Source organism: Mus musculus, chromosome 15 (genome assembly GCF_000001635.26).
Source record: "Mus musculus strain C57BL/6J chromosome 15, GRCm38.p6 C57BL/6J".
In the NCBI taxonomy this organism is placed as follows: Eukaryota; Metazoa; Chordata; class Mammalia; order Rodentia; family Muridae; genus Mus; species Mus musculus.
Window position 1 is genome coordinate 68,712,259 of NC_000081.6, and position 23,848 is coordinate 68,736,106.

Consider the following 23,848-nt stretch of genomic DNA (forward strand, 5'->3'; position numbering starts at 1 on the left):
AAACATTGTGAAACTTTTCCCATGTTGAAACATGGAATTTAGAGTAAACTAAATTGGTGTCCTGGGTCATGGTCACTCAAATTTGACTCTAGAATAAACCATTCTTTAAGGCGAGAGAGGTGGTTTTTGCATTATCATTGTGTATGCATGTGTGTTTATGTGTAGGTCTACGAACATGCATGTATGTTGGCATGAGTGCATCATTTGCATACATGTGTATATGTGTATGATATATGTTTGTTCCTGCTTCTATTTCAATGTTCATGTAGTAAGAGAGAGTTAAGAGAGGGACACATAAGAGGACTCAGCTATATCTCAGTTGTCGCAGTTGGTCAAGTACAGAGTCCTTCAGAGTGGACCAGGATGGAGTGAGGCAGTTGTCTATAACATAATTTTCTCATTCTGCTGCATTCATTCCTTAGGACTTAGTTCTTGAAACCTACCTGGGTGAGAATCCCTGGTTGACACACTAAAGTCCCTATCATCTTGGTGTTAGAGTTAGTGATAACAAGATTAACTACAAAGAATATAGGGTTGAATATATAGCTCAGGTCCATAAAGTGTTTGCCGTGGGAGCACAAGAATCTGAATTTAAGCCCTTATAGCCCACATAAAACCCAGGCATGGTATGTGTGCTTGGAAGCTCAGTGATATGAAGGTGGAGACAGGAAGACCTCTGGGGCTCACAGATCATATGGGCTAGCCTAATCTTCAAGACCCACATCCCCGTGAGAGATCCTATCTCTGAACCCCAGATGCATTAATCTGTGGGCTAAAAAGGACACAAAGTTGGGTAGATAACAAAGGATATACACAAGTAAGGAGTAGAGGAAGAGGTCAATATGGTCAAGACTCAATATACAAAATCTACGAAGAACTGTTAATCAAAAACAAACAACAAAAACCAGCTACCGAAGAAGGACACTCAAGGTTGACTTAGAACCATCATGTGCTTGTGCCCCCCTTTACATGCATTTACACCTGCACACACACGTGCCCACATGAAGAATCACATATACATTTTTTTCAAAAGAGATTTTTGACAGATATTTTTTATATTTCACTAGCAACTCAAGGCAGCTAAAATCAGGAAAACACAAAGGACTTTCACATCCTAAGTGGAGGATAATGGATAGTGTACAATTGATACACGCTTAACATTTCTTATGCTGAAGTAATTTTGAGAGATCTTTGCTCCTTGCTGCTTATAAGTGATGAAATAGCATCCATAAAATGCAGGTCAAAAAAGCACAGCTTGAAAAAGCAATTAAAGCAACCCTCTATTGCTTTCCCCAGTCACCTCTTTGAAATTTATGCAGTAGGTCCACCTTTTCATGCCCCTAATAAAAACAATGCAAACTCACTCATAGCTTTTTAAGCCATTTTAAGTTCCAGCCATTGTCTTGATTTAGTACTCCAGTGCCCACTCAAAGATCTTAGCCCAAATGGGGTGATTTTATAGTGAGTCTTCTTCATTCTTTTGGGCATAGATAAGTTTGCAAGAGCCTGTGGTGGGGAAAGGTAGGACCTCTGTGGTGGGTTTCTCAATATCTGACTTGTGTTTTAACTGTTTAATGAATGACAACTTCTTTTTCCATTTCTATCTCTCTGGGACTGGAAGGGGTGAGAGGAGAGGGGCAAGTGAGAAGATCTGCTTTGGATGTCACTGCAGGATCTGTCAGAACCATTGACATTCCTGGATACTTCAGACATCTTACATTTACAAAAGCCTCTGAAAGTCCCCCACACCAGATAGAAGCAACTGCATTTTGGAAGATGTCTCCTTCCCTTCCTTTATTAACTGCTAGAATTCTGACTTTTTAAATAATGACATCTCACCACAACTTATATTATTAATTTCAAGGTACCTTCTCTGGCCATCTCTCAATGAAAAATGTCACACGTCACCTCACTGGTTTCTGGAAAAAGCTCCTGTGGCCTTTGCTCCAAGAAACCCTAGGTTTCTAAGCAGGCTCCATCAAGAAACTGGTGATTGGCCCTCTTCTCTGTGGTCCCTTGGTTAGGAGTGGATCTCAATGTAAGAAATACTTCCTGGAGCTTTGGGGTGACCCACAGAGGCCAAAATGCACAAAATGCACTGTTGCAGACATCTCTGCAGGTTTCCTCTCTCCGTCACTTTGACTTTCGTTGCAACTGCAGTGTGGATGAGGCTCTTTGGACAGGCGCCCTGACATTTCCTTTTCAGTTTTACCACTGGGAATCTGGATTTGAATTTCTCATGTGTTACCTCATGGCACTTGCCAGAGGCTTTGAATTTAACAGCCTGCTATAAATTTGCTTCAAGATATCTTGTGTGCCAAGAAGAGAATTTTTTTCCTCTCTCTTTCTCTCCCTCCTTCTCTTTTTGGTCTTTCATCCAAATGTTCTGTGCCTGTGCAACTCTGTGACTCAGTAGCTTAGACACATTCTCTAAGTCACGAGATGGAATGACTCACACCTGTTTTGTACTGTCTCTAAAGATGACACTGAGTCTTCAGGGAGGACGACAGCACTTGGTACAATTCAGGTAAGGTGGAAGCTAGACTGAAGAAAAAAATCCCTGGAAAATTAAGATGAGACACGACATCTGGTACTAAGGACAGACCATGGCATAAGGCATACCATTATGCTACATAGCACATCACTTTTTTTTGGAAACCTTTTATTAATAAACTTCCATAGCAGAGACTATAATTACAGGATCAGTAAAGATAAGTCCAATGGTTGTGGCCAAAGAAAATGCAGATTATTTAAGATGAATTTGCTTCTTTTTCATCTGATTCGTCATCATCCATCACCTGCTCTACACCTTCCACTTCTGGAATATAAAACTGCAGCATGTTCGAATCCCGCTCTTCAGGGTGATGATGGAGCTGGGGCAGCTGGGGCAGGAGCCCTGGAGCTTCAGCCGCACAATGCCATCTTCAAAGGCCCTGTAGATCACGTCGCCCCCATCCTCCTGCACAGTTGGCCGTATTCTAGTATCTAACAGTTCTTTAATCATTGCCACGACTCCGTCATCTTCCTCAGAGCCTGCTTCTCCCGGAGGCGGAGGCGTCTCCTCGGTCACTAGGGGTAAGCCAGATGCAAAGAAGTCCATAATTGTGGCATGAATGTCTGGTTTCAGTAAATTCCAGTCTAACTCTCCATTCTCCTTTGTGACTGTGATGAAATCTGGGCCGAAGAAGACGCTCTTCACACCTTCAATTCTGAATAACTGCCTGGCCAGAGGGGAGCGGAAAGCTGCAGCAGGGGTGGAGAAATCCATGGTCCTCGTCTCAAGAACCCGCTTTCCTGGTATAAACTTTAAGCTGTTGGGATTTGGGGTGTCTTGTGTTTGAATAAACATGTTACACAAGGATGCGCGCAGCGGGAAAAGTGGTCTCCGTACATATTGGTGCAGAGGTTGTTTCTTAAAGGTGTGTGGAGTCGCTACATGACAGAACCACCTGCACAGCCGGGCTACACCGACCGCTGCTCCCCATGCCCGCTCGGCCGCCGCCATCACTTCATTTTTAAAACAGCCATCCTCCTCTCCGAAGTAGTATTATTTCTTCAGATATTGCTCAGATGTTACTTTTTCTAGAAAGCTTGCTTGACCACAGACCATAGTAAGGCTGTGCTCTACTCTTTCAGAGCAAATTGCTGTTGAGTATTTATCACACCGGGCAGTAATTGTCTGCTTGCTCCTGAGCTTCTTCATTTATTATCTAAATGAAAACAAGACAGACAAGTGACTGTGTTATCATTTATCCTAAATGCCTGGTGCAAAGCCGACATTCATAGACGCTTAATAAACATTGTGTTTATGTGATAGTTAGGATAAGGTTAGGGTATCCTGTAGCAACAAATAACCCCCAACACTAGAGATCTTGGCCTAGGTAAGATAGAATGTGTCCTCACGTTAGGCTACAGAGACATACCAGGGAAGCTTTCCTTCATGAAGTGACCCAGCCAGTCAAACCTTCTAGATCTAATAATCCCATTTCAACAACCTAATGTGCTCTGTTTGTTTTGACTTTCACTCTAAGAGTCACTGTCACAAAGATTTAAAGAACAAAATGTAGGAACTGAACCCATCACATGATGAGCATTTCACTGTGAGTTCAGTGTGGTTTAGAAAAAACTATTAGAAAGATAGTTCTTCTCTCCGTTTAACACACCTGAGAACCCACTCATAAAAATACTCTTCAGACGTTTTCAGAATAAATATAACAGAAACAGGAAAAAAAATGTTGATCTAGGGTTTAGTGGTTATGAGCACTAACTGTTCTTCCATAGAACCCTCGTTTGATTCCCAGCAGCCACAGGGCAGTTCACAGCCATCTGTAACTCAAGCATATTGTGACCAGACATATATGCAGGTAAAACACCAATACATATAGCAAACAAATACAATTTATAAAAGCGTTTTTAAAAGCTGTAGTAGAGAAAATGTAATGCTGAGATAGTGGGCACCATCTACTCTGTGCTTTAACATGGGATTATGCAAGTCACTTATGTGGCACATTGGCCAGGACTGCTCCTGTGGATTTGTGTCACTGTGATGGTAAGCGTATGATGGTAGTGTGAAGAAACTAATCTCCCTGTTCCCCAAACCCCATTTAATCTCTTTGTGCAGACGCTGGTCGGCTGAACACTGAGCTGACTAGTTTGACAGACACTGGAGCAAGTGGAGGGTAAAGTGTTATGCTGGAGAAGGAGGCTACACGTGGGAAACTCTCAGGGCCACATGGAGTCCATCTTTGTTCAACCATATGAGCTGCTCTATCTGTTGGAGGCTACATGGTACCTCGGATCTATTATTTGTGCTTCTAACAAATACTTAATCAAGGACTTCAGCAACCATGTGACAGAGTTGGGATTTGGGCTTGGCACTTGTTCATAGTGTGGAATATTCAAACCTATGCATGACAAAAATTTTGGGCAAGCAGAAACAAGAACATTGGGGTGCTGCTAAATTGGTCCCAGGACAAACAGTGCAGTGAGCAGTTGCCTCTACTCTTTTAATCAAATTTGACAGACATACCACAATGTAGCAAGGTCACGTTTTCAGTCTCTCTCTCTCTCTCTCTCTCTCTCTCCCTCTCTCTCTCTCTCTCTCTCTCCTCTCTCCTCTCTCTCTTGCAATGAAGAGTTAGCAAAAGCCACATTTTGTTATATTTGATATATTTAATTTTGGCAGCTCTATTGAGTACCTGTAATGCTCAGCAGGGTTGAGGTGCAGAGGGCTTACAGATGGGATATGAGCAAGCCCTGTGCTTTAGGTGCTCAGCATTTAGAAGGCAGTGGGCAATGATTGCAAGCTCCTTCTGTCCACTGCATTGCGAAGGTCTTCCTGAGTGAGGCAGTCTGCAGCAATGTGAGTCAGGAATTTGAGAAGAGTAGGGTTCAGAAGTAAGAACTGTCTATTTTTAAAAGTTGTTGTTGTTATTTTTTTAAAGATGCTGGATAGTTTTTGTTGTTGTTTTCCTGTTTGTTTTCTAAAGAGAGAAAGAAAGGGCAAAGAGTTGGATGACTGGAGAGGCAGGAAGGATTTGGAAGGAAATAAAATGTGGGGAGTGTGTTCAGAATATATGAAAAAAAATTTAATGTTTATAATTGCATATACTATATGTACTGGCTAGTTTTGTGTCAACTTGACACAGGCTGGAGTTATCACAGAGAAAGGAGCTTCAGTTGGGGAAATGCCTCCATGAGATCCAACTGTAGGGCATTTTCTCAATTAGTGATCAAGGGGGAAGAGCCCCTTGTGGATGGGACCATCTCTGGGTTGGTAGTCTTGGGTTCTATAAGAGAGCAGGCTGAGCAAGCCAGGGGAAGCAAGCCAGTAAGTCTCCTCATGACCCTGCATCAGCTCCTGCTTTCTGACCTGCTTGAATTCCAGTCCTGACTTCCTTGGTGATGAACAGCAGTATCGAAGTGTAAGCTGAATAAACCCTTTCCTCCCCAACTTGCTTCTTGGTCATGATGTTTTGTCCAGGAATAGAAACCCTGACTAAGACACTATATTAATTCATTTCTCATCTCTATGACAAAATACCTAAGGAGATCAACTTAAAAGAGGAGAGGTTTGTTTTAGCTCATTGTTTCAAAGGTTTCAGTTCACTGAACATAGGCTCCACTGTTCTTGGGACCTGTCCTGATGAAATACATTTTGATGGAAAGGCATGGAAAGGCTAAGCTACTCACTTCTTGCAACCAGAGAATTGTGGTATGAAGACAAAACACACTTGTGTGGCTCCAGGGACCTGCTTTCTTCAACGAGGTACTACCTCCGAAGTGTTATCACCTCCCAATGGCATGCCATGTTATGAACCCACTCATGTGTGGATTCATTCATGAGTTAATTGCTTGCTGTAAGGCCATGAGCTGGAATCCAAGCCTTTAGCACATGACCTTTGGTGAACACACCAGATCCAAAATCTAACAAGGACTGTTTGAGCTTGAAGAGTTCTAAGCTTACTTCTTTTCTTTTCTTTGTTTAAAATAATTTTTATTGATTATTTTCTTTATTTACATTTCAAATGTTATCATCTTTCTCGCCCCCCCTCCTGGAAACCCCCTATCCCATCTTCCCTCCCCTTTCTTCTATGAGTGTGTTCCTCCACCCACCCACTCCTGCCCTCACCCCTGCCCTCAATTCCCCTACACTGGGTCATCTATTGAGCCTTCCTAGGACTAAGAACCTCTCCTCTTATTGATGCCTAACAAGGCTGTCCTCTGCTACATATACAGCTGGAGCCATGTGTACTCCTTGGTTGGTAGCTTAGTCCCTGGGAGCTCTGGGGGGTCTGGTCTTGTGGGGTTGCAAACCCCTTCAGCTCCTTCAGTCCTTTCTGTAACTTGCTGCTTCCTAAACTATCGAATGAGGCAAAGAGAAAAGCAGAGAGTTAAGACAATACAAAGCAGGTATTTTGTTTTTGTTTTTGTTTTTGTTTTTTATGGGCGTGTCCAGGATCTTGGGCATTATTATGGTAGTGCAAGACATGAACACTGGGATCTCAGACACCTTGGTCACAGTTGCTCCTCAGCCACCAGTCTGCAACTTCAGACAAACACATTTTGCACTCCAAGCCTCAGACTTTCCTTAAGCTTTCATGAGAATTTTGATGGTAGCAAGACATAATGTCTTCTTGCAGGAAATGAGACAGAGTTTCAGAGATGTGGGCAAGGGATGCTTCCATCTGAGCATGGCGATTGTCCTGGCATGTGGTTTATCATATTACATCTCACAGCCCCTCCTCACTCTGGGGAGACAACCTCCCCACGCTTTCAGGGACGGTCGGGCAAAAGCATGCATTCCAATCACGCTGGTCTGCTTCCAGACACCATGCCCTTCCTCTTCTGCTCACACATCAGAGCACAGAAATGTGGGTGTGAGTTCCCGAGAACGGAAAACATCACCTTCAGCAGACTGAAGGCTTCTCATGCTTTAAAAAGGTGTAAACCAGACTGCCTGTAAGGATTTCTCTGAGCAGTGAGGCCGTTTCACACGTGAAGCAGCACGAGGAAGGCTACTGTTCTGTACTCTGGAGGAGCTGTGGATTTTTTTCCTCCTTTCCAGAGCAATTGATATTCCACCACGGAGGCATAATTCAGCAAGCCTACGAGGACGAAGCTTTTCTCTGAGTAAAATGAAAAACACCTATTCAGCCTGACTTTCATTGTTGAGGAAAGTGTCCCATGAGCCACTGAATACTGAATCACCCCAGTCTTTAGTCAAAGACATCTTGCGCTATCAGCATCTCCGATTATTCTTATGAAAATATTAAATTTGGAAGGTTGTGAGCACAAGAGCACTGATCTAGTATTCCAATATAGAAAAATCTTCATGGACTCAGTAGTTTATGGGCATTAGGTGGGTACCAACTGACTTCTCTTTTTCTAAAAGTCTAATGCAGTTAGAAGAACATGCTTTCCTTCTTTTACATCTTATGATTTTTATTTCCAGTGCCCCTGGAAACCATCCCACTCATCTCTACCTTTATTACTACCTCTGTGGTACCCTCTTCTCCATCTAGTTGCATAGTCTCCAGTTTTGCATACAAAATCATTACTACATGGTACAGCTCGGTACTTCATCAGAAGCCAGAATGTTTCTGTCACTCATCTGTGAGGACTCTCATAAGCTCTGTTGTCCACAGTAGGAAGTAGGATCTGCATTCCCAGACTTACAAGACCTTCTGTGTTTTACACTCAGGATGTATCACCCAATACCTGTTCCCCATCTTGGCTTAATTTCTATCACTTGCATGTATATGTGTTAATACTGGTGTCTCCGACTTCGGTTCTGATCCTCCCCTAACTCTGCCAATTCTCCTGGCTGACTCCTAGGCCTAAACTTAGATTGAACACAAAAGACTTCTGAGAAGTTTAGCCTGATCTCTCAATACCAAGAAAAGACAGTTCTTCTGTACCATTATAGTTCTTCCTTTTGGCTAGTCACTGGAAATTGTTGTAATTCTTAACTTATACATATCCCTTAAGAAACTGTAAGCTCCCATGAGCTTGGAATCATTATTATAAAAATACATACTCAGGGCTGGAGACATGGCTTTGCAGTGAAAAACATTTACTGTTCTTATAGCGGTCCTGGGCTCCGTTCCCAGTGTCCTTGTTGGACGTCTCACGGTCATCTGTAACTCCAGTTCTAGGTGATCCAGACTTCCTCTTCTGTTCTCTGTCAGCATCTGAATGCATAGGATGCAGATAAGCTCATGCAAGCACATATGTGCACACACACAACACCTTTAAAAGGTCTTCCAGAATAGACTTGAATTCAATGTTATTTGAATGAATTTATGAGCATTCTGTGGATGATAACTACTTTGTCAATGAACTTTACAAATAAGGAAACTAGAGCTTGGTGACTTTAGTGATTTTGCCCAACCAAATTAAGAGATTTTTTTTTCACACATAGCTTGATCTTTCCATAGATCTTCAATGGCAAAACTCCGAGCCTGAGACGTATTATATGCTTAACACGTGCCTTTAACTGAGTGTCAGTGGAGACCATCCCGAGTCCATCTATGAATACGTAATTTTCTATGGGCAGGAAGCCAAGTGTGGCAGAAGGAGAGCCAGCAGTGCCAGTGACCACAGAGTGAAGGCCACTGTCTCCGTTTTTGTCATCCCCTCTACAGTCACTCCAGGAAGGATTGGAAGGAAGTCAAAACAGCTGGACGATCCCATTAACAACCAATAATCTAGGAATGCTGCTAAATTCATTTGAAACTGAACTAGCCGTAACTCCCCAAGGGTCCATTAACCTGCAGCTGAAATTAGATTACATAGAAATAACATTAAATAAAGAGCCACAGTGTTCAGTTAATTGAAAGGCAAACTTGTGAGTGAGTGATGAGATCATTCTCTTTGAAAGGCAGAATATTCCATCACCCTAAGACCCGTGGGGAACAGCCAGGAGTATCCAGATTGAGGTTAACTATAACGAAGGCACATAGTCCACAAAAGTTCTCAAAACATGTCTATTGTTTAAAAAAAAAGACAACTTGATATGAAAAAAGCTTTGAGCCTTTGTAGTGACAGAAAAGTTACATAAGTTTTAATCTTGAATCTGGGATCTGTTAACTCTGCAATCTTACTTACAGCTTCTGAACTTCAAATACACTCGCCTTTTGACATCCCTGGGGAAGGGCTGGTTGTAACACGCATTCCCAGACTTGTAAGGAAGAAAACCGCAGGAGTAGATCGTTGCAATAAAAGAAATAGTGGACACAAAGGGGAAGAACTATAGAGCATCGAGGAGGCACACTTCTCCTGGGCAAGACAGGTCAGGGCAGCTTCTTCGTGAGCTGAATGAAAACTGAAGGGCCAGTGCAATGGGTTGGGGTGGTGACCTGCAAGCACCAGTCATGGAGAAACATTTGGAGTTCTCTTCAACCCCAAATTCAAGATGGAATTCAGATTGCTACTCAGAACTCCCTGAAGGTTGTACAAAAGGACCAAGCTTTGATAAAGTACTTAGAGTGAGCAGCAGTCTTGAACAATGGTGGTTAGCTGGGATTTGTCCCACTATGTGCAAAGCATACATTGGCGGGGAAAAGAGACTCACTGGTTCTTATAGCATTCAGTCAGGTCTCCGTGCTCAATACTCCTCATAGCCCTCAGATTCTCTAAGGAAATACTGTAATCACACACACACACACACACACACACACACACACACACACACACACACGTATATAATCTTAAACATCGACAAAACTATCTGAAGGCAGCTGCCTACCCTGTATGAAAATTCTCAAGAGGCTTGAGCCTCTGGAGCTACCAGCATACCAACCCATTTCATGACCTCTTTCAAATGCCAGGTTGTCTAATACCCCTAAAAATGCAGAGCTAGTAAGGAATCCATCCGACTAAGAGGGTGGCCTAGAATAGCACTCGCCCAGCTTAGCAGACTGCTGCCCAAGGAGAAGATGAGTCTGCTTCATGGGGCCTAAGTTTACTATTGTTCCTGGCTGGCAGTTGCATTGTTGAATACAGAGCAGAGAGCTGGAGGGATGAGCAGCATGCTTTACTGAAAAAGATAGTCTACGGCATAGAAAATTAGTGTGACCTTGGATAAGACACTTAGGTTTTTTGTCTCAGGCTTGTGACTTACTTATCTGTAACTTGTTGAAAGCACTAAATGGTAGGAGGTGGCAGAAAGAGCTCATGAGCTTGGCACTGTGCCAGATACATAGCATGAGGTCAATAAATAGTTGATATCTCCCCTTTCTCCATTTATTCTTTCCCTCCCTTCTTTTCTACCTTCCTCTCCTTCCTTCATTCTTTTCTCCATGTTATCCCTTTCCCCCTTTCCCTCTCTTCATTCCTTCCCTTCACTCCATTCCTTTATTCTTCCTTTCCTCTTCTCCCTCTCTACATTCCCTTCTTTCATTCCCTCCCTTCATTTCTTCCTTCCTTCTTCCTTCCTTCTCTTCCTTCTTTCTTTTTTTCCTACCATGCGTGCAAATTCATTTCCCTTTTCTGTCTACCAATCTTTTCACATTCCCTTTTATCATGGCCTCCAAAGCCCAAACAGAACCATCATTTATTGTTTTCCTGGGCTCTACGGGGACCTGATGTTCCTGTTTCTGCTCTTCTTGCCAAGTCAATCCTGCTGAGGACCAGCTCTTCTCTCTGCCACAGACAGATGTCAGGAGAAGATATAAGACCCCGATGGGGAAGTAAAATGTCTGATTCTGAGTCTCTCAGAATGCTGTGTCCTGGAAGGATTCCAGAAGAATTTGAAATTCATCATGACTTTTTCAAAGTGAGGTATATTTGTGACCACTAAATTCATGAAGATGAGTTGCCCACATAACAGACCTGAGATCTGACTGGTCTAAAGCACCAGGGACTGAGGGCCACTGACAACATGTGGCTTGTAAGAAAGACCCCCCTGTACATGAGTCCTGTGCTTTGGTATATAAAGGCATTATCTTTGTGACTGGTCCTCAGACAGGCACAATAATCTCACAATTATACCACAGGTATTAAATAGAAACAGGTCAACTTGCCTGGTCTTTTGGGCCACAAACCAGGGTTCTTCCATTATGGCGTGCTGCCTCCATATGCTCAAAAGTATTGAAATTTTCTACCATAGAGACAGATAACTCCAGACTTTAACTATAATTTTTATGACTTTAATTTTCACAGTTTTGACTTCAGTGACGCTTGTACTGAATGGTAAACCATTATAAAAACTTCCCCTTCTTCTATGACTTTCTACCTTCCACACAGGCACCAACCACACCAGCTACCATCACCCTAACAAGCAGCTAATGATCATCTTAAACTCTTAAGCTTACTTCTCAAGCTTAGACCACATCTACCAACCCCAGACCCTTATGCCTTTTGCATTTCCAACCATGCTTCCCATATAGTGACCTACTTTAGTTCAGCATCTTGGAGGAGTTTCTTCTATTTATGCTCTACTTATCAGTGAGGTGAACTTCTAGTACTAAAATCAATACCTTCAACAACCTTTCATTTCCTAAGGGAAGCCACTCTGAGTTAGACACGGACGCTACACACACTATCTCTACCCCTACACATGTTCACAGAGAAAGACACAAAATATTTTTTTATAACTAGAACATACTGCAGTTTTGCCTCTAACACTGAAAAACCTGTCTATACCACGATGTGCTGTTCACTGCACCAAACTGTCTCCAAGATATATAGTTCTACCTACTTCCTATCCCTAGATGTGCCCCACACCCTGTCTCTATACACACCCCATCTCTGAAGTCTCTCCAGATGTCCTTGCATATCTCTGGTCCATTTTGGGGATGCTTCATTCTTTCAGAGAGTCACAATATTTCAACCCATTCAATCTTTCCTCTATTGAGCCTTTAGCATAGGTGAATATAATTATATGCTAGTGTTTTTCATACATACATACATACATACATAAACACATACTTACATACATAGACACACACACATATACATATGCCTAGATACATACATGCTGTCTTAGTCAGGGTTTCTATTCCTGCACAAACATCATGACCAAGAAGCAAGTTGGGGAGGAAAGGGTTTATTCAGCTTACACTTCCACACTGCTGTTCATCACCAAGGAAGTCAGAACTGGAACTCAAGCAGGTCAGAAAGCATGAGCTGATGCAGAGGCCATGGAGGGATGTTCTTTACTGGCTTGGCTCCCCTGGCTTGCTCAGCCTGCTCTCTTATAGAACCCAAGACTACCAGCCCAGAGATGGTCCCACCCACAAGGGGTCTTTCCCCCTTGATCACTAATTGAGAAAATGCCTTACAGCTGGATCTCATGGAGGCATTTCCTCAACTGAAGCTCCTTTGTCTGTGATAACGCCAGCTGTGTCAAGCTGACACAAAACTAGCCAGTACACATGCATACATACATATATAATATGTACACATATATGTGTATGTGTTATATATATTATATATGCACACACACACAGACAGACAGACACACACACACAGACACACACACACAGACACACACACACACACACACACAATCAGCATGGATGAGGACCTGGAACAAGCTCCAGGGAATGTTTCAGTTGCCTGTTAATAGGTATATGTCTCTGTTAGCTTTTTGAAGAAAATTCAAAACTTGGAGTGTCAAGGAACAGGACTTAGTTCTGATCAGCCAGACTGCTGCTCTCCACGGCCCCATTGAAAAGACAGTTTTCATAAGACAACAGCCCCTCTAGGAACATCAGATGGGTGGAGAGTTAGTGTCACTTTCAGAAGGTTATTTTGAGCCTGGGATGTACTGTTCTCTATGTAATACACCTTTCATAATTAACCCTTTTGGTACTTCTGTGTGGTGATGGGTCACAGTCCCAAACTGATGATTCTGTGAAGGATAGACATTTGAGGTATAGATCCCCATGACCTCCAGCTTCTCACATCAAGTCTAATGGAAGAAAACAGAATTTGTCCTTTTCAAGTTATTGTAATGGAAATGCTGGCAGCTGATTGAGACCCCAATACAGTTAGGACTTAAAATAGTCCCATTTGTGAGATGACAGAGCCAGAAACCAGCCCCTAAATTCTGTATTTAATTGTTGGGTTAGCCAATAGCTGACCTGGAGTTCGGTTAACCCCTTACTAATGGAATGCTTTCAGCATGAAGTATTTGCTTTATTTGCTCTGCCTTGAGTAAATGTAAACATTCCTAGAGCGTAGCTGTCTTAGCTAGGGTTGCTATTATTGTGACAAACATCATGGCCAACTTGGGGAGGAAAGGGTTTTTTAAATTATGCTTCCATCAAAAGAAGCCAGGACAGGAACTTAAACAAGGCAGGGACCTGACGGCTGGAGCTGATGCAGAAGCCGTGGAGGAGTGCTGTTTACTGGCTTGTTCCTCATAGCTTGTTTAGCCTCCTTTCTTATAGAACTCAGGACCACCAGCCCAGGGATGGTACCAGCAATAATGGACTGGGCCCTCCTCCATCAATTACTAATTAAGAAAATAACCTATAGACTTGCCTGTTAAGGAGGCATTTTCTCAATTGAAGTGCCTTCCTCTTTGGTGATTCTAGCTTGTGTCAAGGTGGAATAAAACTAGCTAGTACATTAGTCAATTAAAAAAAATGCTAGTTTTAGCTATGTAATTACCAGAGTATATGATGAATATACAGCATGCTGAAGGGTTCTCTGTTAGAGGCCCAGTATATCACTTACAGTCTCCCCATATGATAAATCAGGCCACATCTTGATGTGATGAGAAAGGATTCCATGCCAATTATATTGGTTTGATAATGAATGTGGCTCCTAATCTCTACATTGCCCTTATCATTGAATATATCATCAGTGTTGCTCAGAAACTGTCTTAACAGTTATATATAACATGACCTTTTGAACACAGGATCCCCTGCTATTGGTTTTCACACCTTGGACCAACATTCAATATGAGGCTCTACGCCTGTGATGAATTAATGAACCAACTGTGTATGCTAATGAACTTCGGAAAGTCAGAACACAATTTGTATTTTATGTAAGATCATGTTTACTAACTTTAAATGTTTGACATAATCTCTGAGGACTACTACATAATTACTAATGTTCCATTTTGCGGATTTGTTTTTGTTTTTGTTTTAAGCCTCTTTTTTATTTGCCAGAGAAGGTTACAAGGGCAAGATGCTCACATGGGTATGACTCTGGTCAGTCATCCTAGCCTGCTCTGTTCTAGCTTGTTCTGGAAATGGACTAGAACACATTGTTCATGGGCCTCAGTGCTATGATTGTAAAGTATATGGGAGATCAGCTCAGTAAAGGCAGATGGAAGTATTTTGCATAAGAAATACAAAAAGATCAGCTTGCCCTAGCAAAGATAAAATTACACTTTAGAGATACGGGAATTAATTTTGCTCAAAACAGGTCATTGTTCAGTAACTAACCAAATCCATTAGAAGAAAAGAAGGAGTACAGAATCCAATCCTTGGTATTTGGGAACCTGTGATGAGAGTTTTAGTTCAAATCAGTACAAAAAATGAATAACTGTGATTCAAAAGATAAAAATTGCCTAAGATGAATGTTCTTCACATCAGAACATATGTAAAAACAATACCAAGGTGTTTAAATGCTATGCTTTAAAATAAAACTTTGGAAAATATTATAATAAATATTGAGAGGTAGTTTTAGTAATAGGTTGGGAGAATTGTTCTGTAGATTTTTTTTAAAATTTATACTATAAAAAAGACTGACATATTTGTTTCTGAAATGTTTCCTAAAATGTGTTCTTTGTGAGAAATAACACAAATTCAAAAGAAAATTGACAGGATAAGAAAAATAGTTTAATATACACAATAAATGAGTAATAATCAAGATATTCGGAGATCTCTTTATAATCATTTATTTAAAATTTTCATATAAACAAAGGTATAATAACAATTTCCATGTAAAAGAGACTCACTTAATATAAGATATATAAAATGCTAATAAGCATATGAATTGCTGTCAATCCCAGAAAAGACCAATGGCATGTTTATTGATATTTTAAAAATTAAATTTATATTAAATTATTAATGGTTACAATAAAATTCAGCTAATTAAATCCACTGATAGTTAAATTCTTGAAAGTGAATGATCATTGCAACACAGGGTGTGTAGGAGCACAGATTAAAAAGCCAGAATGTTTGGTACCTCAAATTTCTCAATGTAGCTTTCAACAACTATATTACCTCTTTTTGTTGAAGTTTTGTTTTTGTTTTAAATATGCCTTATTCCCAGGGCTATTGTGAGATTAAATTTGACAATATGCGTGATGCTTTAAACAGCTCTGGAATACTGCAAACACTTGGCGATGATTAGGGCTTATTACTCCCTGTCAATGAGAACATCAAAGTTAAAAATGCACAGTAGTTTCATTTATAGGACTGTGCCCTACAGAAATAACCATCCATGGCATAAATTTCTTTTTACAAGAATATCCATTTCAACATTTTAATGCTAAGAATTTATAGACTAACTTAGGTGTTAATTAAAAGAAGAGTCATGTAAATTTTGGTGACTTTTTCTTTGTATAGCATTATGCAACTGTTTACAAAGAATGGGCTTAATTCCTATTTATTGAGATATAAGAGAAGTGGATGCTCACAGTCAGCTATTGGATGGATCACAGAGCCCCCAATGGAGGAGCTGGAGGAAGTACCCAGGGAGCTGGGAGAATCTGCAACCCTATATGTGGAACAACAATATGAACTAACCAGTACCCCCCCCCCCCAAGCTCGTGTCTCTAGCTGCATATGTAGCAGAAGATGGCCTAGTTGGCCATCAGTGGAAAGAGAAGCCCATTGGTCTTGCAAACGTTATATGCCTCAGTACAGGGGATAGCCAGGGCCAAGAAGTGGGAGGGGGGAGGGGAGGAAAGGAGGGCATGGGGGGCTTTTGGGATGGCATTGGAAATGTTAATGAAGAAAACACCTAATAAAAATATTTCACATTAAAAAAATGAATCTAAATATATATGAGAAAAAATTCAGAGTCTTGTTCCAATAGTCTGAAATCTTAGAAGACATGAAGAGGAAAGGTGAATAATAGGGATGGAGATTTCAGTGGGGAGAAGAATGCAGGGAAGTGAAGCAAAGAGGTAGACAAAGGACAACTAGGATAACTATCCCTAAGGATATTTGAAAGTTGGAAACATCCTGTTTTATAACGTGTGTGTGGGGGGTGGGGTGGGGGGGTGTGTATTGGTTTTTCAAGATAGGGTTTCTCTATGTAACAGCTCTGGATATCCTGAAACTCACTTTGTAATGTAGGCTGACCTTGAACTCATGTATTTATATATTCATATAGAAGAGTTCTATTGGAGCCATCCTACAAAGAAGATCTTACTCTTCCCAGAGGTCATATACTGTGGATTAAAAATCCCAGTGCCTGGTATGAAATATCTCATCTTGAATTGTTCATCAAGCCTGTCTTAGGGACCCCCCCACTCCAAACCATATAGATATTTCCATTATTTTTGGTTGTTCACCAAAACCCTGCTGAAGATACCACACACTTTGGTTTCAGGATATGAAGAAATCAAGTTGGTACTTGATAGATCACAAAAGATGACTACTCGGACACAGTCTATAACCCATTGAAAGTCTTTATTCCAACTGGCTGTGACTACACTCAGGTATTTGGAACTGAAATATAGCTCTAAGTGTTTAGGGTAAGGGATTTTTCTAAAGAAAACCCTTGCTCCTTAGTAGCAGGGAGAGGTTTTGCACAGGCAAGCAGCTTAACAGAAGCTAAGATGAGCAGTTTCCTGGAAGGGGAAGTTTGCACAAGCAGGCAGTTTAGCAGAAACTAAGATAAATTGGCTGGGATATCTTAATTTCAGGTTGCTAGAATATGATTGGGATTCTATACCAATGAGATCAAATTCTATTTAAACCTAGGATGGCTTCAGGAAACAGGCAATATGGAAGAGCCTCTGCACTGTCTTGGTTCTGTCACACTGACCAAGAAGCTTTGTCACTATTGGCCATCTTTTATAGTACCAGTGGGTACTATGCTAGGTACCATGAGGAAAATCTTCAAAAGTCTTACTTATCTGTGCATCCTGTTAGCTGCAATGATGTACTCATGAGTGCAATAGTGAGACAGGTGCTTTGTAGTTAGCTGAAAGCTTTCTGATTGAAGTTAAAGCCTATTCCACTGGGACAGACTTCATTATTTTATAAATTGCCCCCCCCCCTGCATGTTTCAGAAGCTCAAATGTCCCAGGGTTGAACCTATTACTATAATTCTATTAAATGGTTATACAATCAAACTTACCTCTAAATTTGTATCACTATAATCACAGATTGATACAGCCCTCACCCTATTAGAGAAGTTACCTTGTGTAACAGCAGACAGGATTTGATGTAGAAATTCATAACAGGCCTATGTGCAAAGTATAAATGCCTGTGGATTACTCGGCCACAAATGAGTCATCTGTATATCACATCCCTTCTCGTAAAGCCCAGGGACCATAATATAGGATGAAGATAGGAAGATTGTTAAGCCCCAGAGGTTGAGGACGACTCAAATGAAACAATATCTTCTGGACATGATAGGACTGTTGCTCTTCTGAACTCTCAGCAGCTGTGGTAGACTGCAAAAGCCTGTACAGGATCCAACCAGTCAGCATTCCACAATACAGGGGTTAGGAGCCCACCAATCACCAATTGACAACTACTGTCAGGTGATGGTTTCTGGGGAAGGAAAAGTCAGCTTTCTTTAAGGATGTGGCCACTGGCAGGTTAACCACACTCCAGTGAATGTCCCCATGCCCATGCATATATGGCTCACATTAATTGGAGTTGGTGGGATATAAGATAAGAGAATACTAGGTTGGGAGTAGGTATGGAAGACGGAGGTAAATCTGGAAAAAGATACAGGGAAAATGTATATGATCAAGATACATTATATACTCATATTAAATTCTCAAACAATTAACACAATATACTATTTTTTGAAACTCCAAAAGTATGCTTACAAATATCCTGACAGTTTTATAGAAGAAATTTCACCTGTTTATAGCAACTGCTTTGAGAAAAGGATATATACTTCTGTTTCTGTCAGCAGTTGCTGTTTTGTTTTTTTTGTTTTTTTTTTTTTCTTCTTGGAGTTTTTTTCCTTTGCCAAGAATTCAACACTCAGGTTCACTTCTCTATTAAGATCTTTATTGTTTTTCCTTTCTCCTAACAAAAATGGTTTTTTGAAACCAATTCAACTGTGCTATTGTTAAGCTTACAGGGAAGCTGCCAGCAGCCAGAGCCTCACACCCACAGCCCAAGGAGGGTGAGGGACAGTGAACACTACAGAGAACCCAGGAACCGAGTTCTGCCCTTGGTAACTGTTGGCCCAGGAACTCTCCTTCTGAGAGCCTCAGGTTCTACACTAACCCCAGGGAGGGCTCAGAGCATGGGCCACTTGTAACCTTCTCAGAGCTCAATGAAATTTTGATGGCAATGAGACTCAAAGCCTTGGACCATAGACAAAGGAAAAGATCCTGGAGAGCAAATCTTAATTCCTTTGTTTTGAGAGCTCAAAATGTACGGGAAAAGCATCCTAGTTACTGGCTCATCACACTGTCTTCTTGGGCACCGGGAACCCTACACTACTTTATGGAGAACATGAGACCCCAACAGAAGCCATTGAGACCCCCTTTTCAATTCTGTGTTAGGTAAGAGCATCTTGAGAACAGTGACTGTCCCAGCCTCAGGTGGGGGGGTCACTGCAGACATGTAGTCAGAAGCTGTGAAAGAGCTGACATCCCACATCCCCCCAGAAACCCATCTACCCTTCACTGGTGCCAAGCTAGGGACTGTGTTCTCTAGCCATAGGCTTTAGAGTTAAACAGTTGTAGGCACAAAACTTTGGTATATCAATAATGAAATTTGGGATTTTATATGTTTTTAAAGGTAGCTCATGTTTTCACATGTACAGTTCTATTTCTCCTGTTCTTCTATCTCCACTTCACCTATATCCTTCTTACTCATCTATCTCATTTAGAATACATTCCATGGACTTCACTCTTCAGCCTTTCTTGTCTCCTCTCCTCTTGCTGGTATTCCTATCCTAGACTCACACTGGATCACAGTATTCTTTGTCTGCTTCTGTCTCTATGGGAAGGCAGTGAACTCCAGGTTATATGCATCTTCACAGGAATGGGCACAGAGCACATGGCTAGAAAGCATGCTGCATGAGATATCTGCAAATATGAGGGTGATGGTGGCACAGAATGTAGTATATCTCTCCATATCCATTTCTTATGGATGTAGAATTCACCTCTGCGTGCATTGAGTACAGCACTTTGCATAGACTGTCACTCTCAAAACAGCAAATGAAATCTTCAGAAATGAACTTTGTCTGAGTCCCTTATACATTAGTATGACATTGAAAGTGTATTCCCTGGCTCTGTTTAGTTTCTCTCCTTGTAAAAGCTTGTTTGAGTCAAGAAACATTCAACAATAAAGACAACATTGGGGAGAATACAGAGGATACATTAAAGGACAGCCAGCCTCTGTGAAAAGACTAGCTAAACCCATGCTGTCTTCCTAACCTAGGCAGTCTCCTCTTGTGCATTCCACTACTCCTTTGAGCACCCAGGAGAATAGGATCCCAGCAGGCGCTCTGTTCTCTTCACACCTACATCTCTATCTTGCCAGCCAGAGGCAGTTTGTTTCTTTGTTGCTGTGCTGAGAGGCGCAGCCTTGTTTGGAGAGAAGTGTGAACAAACAGACCCGAGGCAATTCCTCTTCTCTTTAGCCTCCCCCAGCCCCAACAGCTGCTGTTCCCTCCTTCTCTCTCCCTTTCTCCCTCAGCTCTTTCTAACAATGCACAGGGTGACAGTTCTTAGTTTTTCCTAGATTCACTGCTTAGTTCTACAATCCTATGGCTTGGCTTCTCTCTATCTGTGGACATGTCATAATAGCTTGGTCATCACTATGTAGTCAATTCTGGCAGATAGACTAAACTGGAAACGTCATGGTTCAGTCAAATGTATCTCACTTTTTTTTTTCTTTTTTTTTTTTTGACAGTAGACAGCACAGTTACAGAAAGCCCATGGGCAAATTTATGGGAAGTATTAAATGAGGCAATACAGAGTAGCCCTGGAAGGGAGGGAGATTTTATTCCACAATATAATCTGCCCATATTTGGAACACACTATTCTGATCCATAGGGTAGGGTTTCCTTGTGGAACTGTACCACCTAACATTTTGGAGATTAGAGTGTAGCCCATTGGATCTGAGCTGAGAACCATTACACATGACTGTATCTCTTATTCAGGTAAGATACTGTTCTGGTTTATGTCTAAATTGCTCACACCCACATGGGCTCATATTTTGAATACTTGCTCTCTAGCTGGTGGTACCAGATTAAGGGGCTCCAGATCATTGAAAAGATGGAGTCCAGCTGGAGAAATTGGGTCAGTAGGAATGGAACGCTGAAGGTGATCCACAGCCATTGGGTTCTGTCTTACTCTCTCGACTGTGGTGCTAGCAGGCTCTCTTACATGTTCTTGTTGGCATGGGCTGCATTGCTCTGATCTGGTTTTTCAACCATGTTATATCTATCCTCTTTAAGTTGCTCTGCCAAATATTGTATTCACAGAATCATGAAGTAATGTAAGATCCTAAGTCAAGACTTTATTATTCTAATTCTGGTTTTACTTGCTCTCTTGTGATCAAGTGGCTCTTAGACTTTGGTACCCCTGCCCAAGTTTTCCTCCTTCCTCTAATGACTTTTGAAGATCAGTCAGGGCATGTTGGAGGAAATATGTTTATTTCATAACAATTGGACTGATATGTGGGATGGTGGTAGCTTGCAAGCTGACTTTATCTACAGTAGTGCCTGTTCTACAGTATTGACGACAGTAGTGTATTAGTGGTTCTCAACCTTCCTAATAAGTTGATCATGTTGTGCCAACTCCCAACCATAAAATAATATCTCATAACTGTAATTTTGCTAGTTATGAATCCTAACATAGATATTCGATATGCTATGACTTCACTCTGGGAAAGAGTCTTTTGAGTTCAAAGGGGTCAGGACCCACAGGTTGAGAGCTTCAGGCTCCAACTACCGGGGTCTTTGCTTGCTCCAGCATGGATGCAGGAGAGTGGAGACCAGAGCCTGGATGCCCTATAAAACCCTTGAATGTCTGTCTTCTCCAGCCTCTTCCAGTTCTCCAGTTCCTCGGGTGTCACGTGTTTCTTGTGCACAGATTTGGGATGGGAAAGAGCAGAAACCACCCCATTTCTGTATTTTCTACTAGTCACTTTTCCCTCTATTACGCACAGAAGTGACCCATATGACAGTTCTAGTACTCAGACCTTAAGAATGTAAGGGGGCTATCATGTCTAGGGTAGACAATTGCCCATCATGCTTTTAAGCACAGGACTTCTTTAATGTACTATTCTAGGCTCATTGATGGCTCCAGCCTTGTACTGGTCCTAGCATATACAGAAGGAATTTAATAGAAAGAATAAAATGTCCTATTGCAGAGAAAGATTATTTGAATATTAATCATTAATTCCTAATGCTTATTAGGGGAAGTGGGTGTTGGAGTCAGGTCTTCCAGGCACAAATTCCAACTCCTTCACTTGGGTTAGAGAACTTAGCAAGACTTAGTCACAGCATTTTCTCTCATTTGTAAAACAGAGACTATAAGGACAGCACTCCTGGAATGGTGGAGTGGGCATATAAATTGAAATGGCATCAATACATAATTAGGGATGAAAGAACAAATTGTATCAGACTGTACCATCTTGAAAGTAATAAAAGAGAGAGAATAAATTCCTACCAAGTGCCGTTCTCATTCTAAGTGCCCTAGGAGGTTTTTGTTGTTGTTGTTGTTGTTGTTTGTTTTGTTTTGTTCTTCCCCTTAGATCCCAGAACTATCTTCTATAGCACTGTGATGTCCTGCAATGCCTGCTTCTATGTAATAACATGAGGAGCCCAGGAAGTAAGGTAATTGCCCCAGGATGCCATTTTGGTATGAAGTCACAACATTTCTACCCACTCTCTGGAGATTCCAAATACTTCTGCTCTTCCCTTTCACACTGAAGTCATTCCAGTTACAACCATGGCTCAGACACCCTGTTCTTCTCCGTTCATTTATTATACCTGGATGGATTCCCGTCTGAGGTCCAGCTTATATTAGGGTCATCTGTGAATCTATGATGTTAACTGGTGGTCCCGTAATAAGCAGAAATCTCCAGGTTTGGGTGGCATCATCAGCAGGGTGACCTCTAATACCTCTTTCCCAATTGTCTAAGTATAGTCTCATGAGATGTGAAAGTAAAAGCGATTATCAAATTACAAGAAGAAAGTGCCTCACTAGGAAAAGGCTAGCACTTTCTGAGGGATGTATAATTAAAGCCCAGTAGATTAAAATCCCTTTAAGAAATGAGTAATACAAAGATTAAGGCTCATCTGATACAGCTTCCTGAATGGCTGCTCAAAGATTTATAGACAAAGAATAAATCAGCTCTGAAGGGAGAGGAGAAAAGGCATCTTGCTGATGGCTTACATCTTGCAATGGAGTGCAGAGAAGGAGCTGGCTGCAGTATCAGGACTAGAGGCTTCTCTGCAAATCAATTCCCAGGTGAACGGGAAGAAACCCCTTCCCATGATCAGGCAATGGACAGTGTCAGTCTAAGGATTTGGCATGACAAATTCCTTTCTTAGTAGGTTATGCTTTTTTTTTTATGCACTGAAAATGAGCATAGAAACTTAGAGTAATTAGGAGGTAATGAAGTTGTCAGAATAAGCTATTGACCAAAGAGCAGACAAGGGAGGAGATGAAAAATTTAAACGTTTCTAATTTAGCCGATGTGGAAGCCGCACTTCCTTCGGCCATATGGGAATCATCCTCAGTGTCTAATGAATGAGATTTCTGGGCAATGCGGGGAGCATCCCAGAAGGCAATGGAAAAAGGAACTGGAATCAAAGTCCAAAATGATAATGATGAGAGAAATACAAATTATATTCGGTCCCCAACGGGTTTGTTTTTTTTTTAATCCATTTTTTTTTTTTGCAAAGCACTTGAGAATATATTATCTCATTCAGTTTTCACAGAAACACGGGGGGTGGAGGGAGACATCTATGGGTGTGGATATGGAAACTGCTGGCAGGTTCATGTTTGCAGGCAAGGTGTTCAGGACAGTGTCTGTTACACCGAAAATTGTCTGATACGGACTGATTTGAAAGATGGAAAAAGCAAAGGCTTCATTTTACCACCAGATTTTTAAAACTCATAGTTAAATGCTTTAATGTAAAAGCAAAGCAAGTCGGGTAGGGTTGAATATACTTTCACTTCGAAATAAGCCTGGTACCCAGCAAGCACTGACTGAGAGCTATG

The 23,848-nt window shown here is 41.4% G+C and overlaps 1 pseudogene; it reads right to left on the minus strand.

The window, feature by feature from the left end:
- Nucleotides 2,654–3,512, minus strand: Gm7859 (predicted gene 7859; annotated as a pseudogene).